The sequence below is a fragment of the Lolium rigidum genome, chromosome 2, assembly GCF_022539505.1.
Source record: "Lolium rigidum isolate FL_2022 chromosome 2, APGP_CSIRO_Lrig_0.1, whole genome shotgun sequence".
Classification (NCBI taxonomy): domain Eukaryota; kingdom Viridiplantae; phylum Streptophyta; class Magnoliopsida; order Poales; family Poaceae; genus Lolium; species Lolium rigidum.
This window is the reverse complement of record NC_061509.1, coordinates 81,407,761-81,412,570: the sequence shown is the minus strand read 5'-3', so window position 1 is coordinate 81,412,570 and position 4,810 is coordinate 81,407,761.

Below are 4,810 nucleotides of genomic sequence, written 5' to 3'. Positions count from 1 at the left end.
GCTGCTATCTCTGCCTAAGAATAGTATTGATTCATGGACTAAATGCAAGGATGCTTTTATTGGTAGATATTATCCCCCTGCTAAAATTATATCTTTGAGGAGTAGCATAATGAATTTTAAACAATTAGATACTGAACATGTTGCTCAAGCTTGGGAAAGAATGAAATCTCCGGTTAAAAATTGCCCAACCCATGGATCGACTACTTGGATGATCATCCAAACCTTCTATGCAGGACTAAATTTTTCTTCGCGGAATTTATTGGATTCAGCTGCTGGAGGTACCTTTATGTCCATCACTCTTGGTGAAGCAACAAAGCTTCTTGATAATATGATGATCAACTACTCTGAATGGCACACGGAAAGAGCTCCACAAGGTAAGAAGGTAAATTCTGTTGAGGAATCCTCTTCCTTGAATGATAAGGTTGATGCTATTATGTCTATGCTTGCGAATGATAGGACTAATGTTGATCCTAATAATGTTCCATTAGCTTCATTGGTTGCACAAGAAGAACATGTTGATGTAAACTTCATTAAAAATAATAATTTCAACAACAATGCTTATCGGAACAATTCTAGTAATAACTATAGGCCATATCCTTATAATAATGGTAACGGTTATGCTAATTCTTATGGGAATTCTTACAACAATAATAGGAATACACCCCCTGGACTTGAGGCCATGCTTAAAGAATTTATTAGTACACAAACCGCCTTTAACAAATCTGTTGAGGAAAAGCTCAATAAAATTGATATTCTTGTTTCTAGAGTTGATAGTCTTGCCTCGATGTTGATCTTTTGAAATCGAAAGTTATGCCTAATAGGGATATTGAAAATAAAATTGTTACTACAGCAAATGCCATTCAAGTTAGAATTAATGAGAATATAAGATTAATGGCTGAACTGCGTGCTAGGTGGGATAGAGAAGAAAATGAAAAACTAGCTAAAGAGAAGAATATAGCTAAAGTTTGGACTATTACCACCACTAGTAATGCTAATGCTACACATGTTGCTGCACCTCCTACTCATACTAATAAAAGAATTGGTGTTAGCAATGTTTCCACTTCTAATGCAAAGCGCGAAAACTGCCTCGAAACCGCTAAAGCTGCTGAAACTGCTCGCGATAAAGCTGCTGAAATTTTTTCCAACATTGGGGATGATGATCCCATTGCTTTAGATTATAATGGTTTGAATTTTGATGATTGCCACATCTCTGAAGTTATAAAGTTCTTGCAAAAACTTGCTAAAAGTCCTAATGCTAGTGCTATAAATTTGGCTTTCACGCATCATATTACAAATGCTCTCATAAAAGCTAGAGAAGAGAAACTAGAGCGCGAAGCCTCTATTCCTAAAAAGCTAGAAGATGGTTGGGAGCCCATCATTAAGATGAAGGTTAAAGATTTTGATTGTAATGCTTTATGTGATCTTGGTGCAAGTATTTCGTTATGCCGAAGAAAATTTATAATATGCTTGACTTGCCACCGCTGAAAAATTGTTATTTGGATGTTAATCTTGCTGATCATTCTACAAAGAAACCTTTGGGTAAAGTTGATAATGTTCGCATTACCGTTAACAATAATCTTGTTCCCGTTGATTTTGTTGTCTTGGATATTGAATGCAATGCATCTTGTCCAATTATATTGGGAAGACCTTTTCTTCGAACTGTTGGTGCTATTATTGATATGAGGGAAGGAAATATAAAATATCAATTTCCTCTCAAGAAAGGTATGGAACACTTCCCTAGAAAGAGAATGAAGTTACCTTATGATTCTATCATTAGAACAAATTATGATGTTGATGCTTCATCTCTCGATGTTACTTGATACACACTTTCTGCGCCTAGCTGAAAGGCATTAAAGAAAAGCGCTTATGGGAGACAACCCATGTTTTTACCTACAGTACTTTGTTTTTATTTTGTGTCTTGGAAGTTGTTTACTACTGTAGCAACCTCTCCTTATCTTAGTTTTGAGTTTTGTTGTGCCAAGTTAAGCCGTTGATAGAAAAGTAAGTACTAGATTATTACTGCGCAGTTCCAGATTTCTTTGCTGTCACGAATCTGAGCCCACTGCCCTGCAGGAAGCTCAGAAAATTATGCCAATTTACGTGCATGATCCTCAGATATGTACGCAACTTTCATTCAATTTGAGCATTTTCATTTGAGCAAGTCTGGTGCCATTTTAAAATTCGTCAATACGAACTGTTCTGCTTTGACAGATTCTGCCTTTTATTTCGCATTGCCTCTTTCGCTATGTTGGATGAATTTCTTTGATCCACTAATGTCCAGTAGCATTATGCAATGTCCAGAAGTGTTAAGAATGATTGTGTCACCTCTGAATATGTCAATTTATATTGTGCACTAACCCTCTAATGAGTTGTTTCGAGTTTGGTGTGGAGGAAGTTTTCAAGGATCAAGAGAGGAGTATGATGCAACATGATCAAGGAGAGTGAAAGCTCTAAGCTTGGGGATGCACCCGGTGGTTCACCCCTGCATATATCAAGAAGACTCAAGCGTCTAAGCTTGGGGATGCCCAAGGCATCCCCTTCTTCATCAACAAATTATCAGGTTCCTCCCCTGAAACTACATTTTTATTCGGCCACATCTTATGTGCTTTTTCTTGGAGCGTCGGTTTGTTTTTGTTTTTTGTTTTATTTGAATAAAATGGATCCTAGCATTCACTTTATGGGAGAGATACACGCTCCGCTGTAGCATATGGACAAATATGTCCTTGGTTTCTACTCATAGTATTCATGGCGAAGTTTCTCCTTCGTTAAATTGTTATATGGTTGGAATTGGAAAATGATACATGTAGTAATTGCTATAAATGTCTTGGGTAATGTGATACTTGGCAATTGTTGTGCTCATGTTTAAGCTCTTGCATCATATGCTTTGCACCCATTAATGAAGAAATACATAGAGCATGCTAAAATTTGGTTTGCATATTTGGTTTCTCTAAGGTCTAGATAATTTCTAGTATTGAGTTTGAACAACAAGGAAGACGGTGTAGAGTCTTATAATGTTTACAATATATCTTTTATGTGAGTTTTGCTGTACCGTTCATCCTTGTGTTTGTTTCAAATAGCCTTGCTAGCCTAAACCTTGTATCGAGAGGGAATACTTCTCATGCATCCAAAATACTTGAGCCAACCACTATGCCATTTGTGTCCACCATACCTACCTATACTACATGGTATTTTCCCGCCATTTCAAAGTAAATTGCTTGAGTGCTACCTTTAAAATTCCATCATTCACTTTTGCAATATATAGCTCATGGGACAAATAGCCTAAAAACTATTGTGGTATTGAATATGTAATTATGCACTTTATCTCTTATTAAGTTGCTTGTTGTGCGATAACCATGTTTATCGGGGAACGCCATCAACTCATTGTTGAATTTCATGTGAGTTGCTATGCATGTTCGTCTTGTCTGAAGTAAGGGCGATCTACACTGAGTTGAATGGTTTGAGCATGCATATTGTGAGAGAAGAACATTGGGCCGCTAACTAAAGCCATGATTCATGGTGGAAGTTTCAGTTTAGGACAAATATCCTCAAATCTCTAATGAGAAAAGAATTAATTGTTGTCAAATGCTTAAAGCATTAAAAGAGGAGTCCATTATCTGTTGTCTATGTTGTCCCGGTATGGATGTCTAAGTTGAGAATAATCAAAAGCGAGAAATCCAAATGCGAGCTTTCTCCTTAGACCTTTGTACAGGCGGCATAGAGGTACCCCTTTGTGAAACTTGGTTAAAGCATATGTATTGCGGTGATAATCCAGGTAGTCCAAGCTAATTAGGACAAGGTGCGAGCACTATTAGTACACTATGCATGAGGCTTGCAACTTATAAGATATAATTTACATGATGCATATGCTTTATTACTACCGTTGACAAAATTGTTTCATGTTTTCAAAATCAAAGCTCTAGCACAAATATAGCAATCGATGCTTTTCCTCTATGAGGACCATTCTTTTACTTTCAATGTTGAGTCAGTTCACCTATTTCTCTCCACCTCAAGAAGCAAACACTTGTGTGAACTGTGCATTGATTCCTACATACTTGCTTATTGCACTTATTATATTACTCTGTGTTGACAATATCCATGAGATATACATGTTACAAGTTGAAAGCAACCGCTGAAACTTAATCTTCTTTTGTGTTGCTTCAATACCTTTACTTTAAATTATTGCTTTATGAGTTAACTCTTATGCAAGACTTATTGATGCTTGTCTTGAAGTGCTATTCATGAAAAGTCTTTGCTTTATGATTCACTTGTTTACTCATGTCATACACATTGTTTTGATCGCTGCATTCTCTACATATGCTTTACAAATAGTATGATCAAGTTTATGATGGCATGTCACTCCAGAAATTATCTTTGTTATTGTTTTACCTGCTCGGGACGAGCAGAACTAAGCTTGGGGATGCTGATACGTCTCCAACGTATCGATAATTTCTTGTGTTCCATGCCACATTATTGATGTTATCTACATGTTTTATGCACACTTTATGTCATATTCGTGCATTTTCTGGAACTAACCTATTAACAAGATGCCGAAGTGCCAGCTTGCTGTTTTCTGCTGTTTTTGGTTTCAGAAATCCTAGTAAAGAAATATTCTCGGAATTGGACGAAATAAAAGCCCGGAGGCCTATTTTCTCACGAAGCTTCCGGAAGACCGAAGACGAGACGAAGAGGGGCCACGGGGTGGCCAAACCCTGGGCGGCGCGGCCCCACCCTCGGCCGCGCCGGCCCGTGGTCCGGGCCCCCCGTGCCGCCTCTCGACTTGCCCTTCCGCCTACTTAAAGCCTCCGTGACG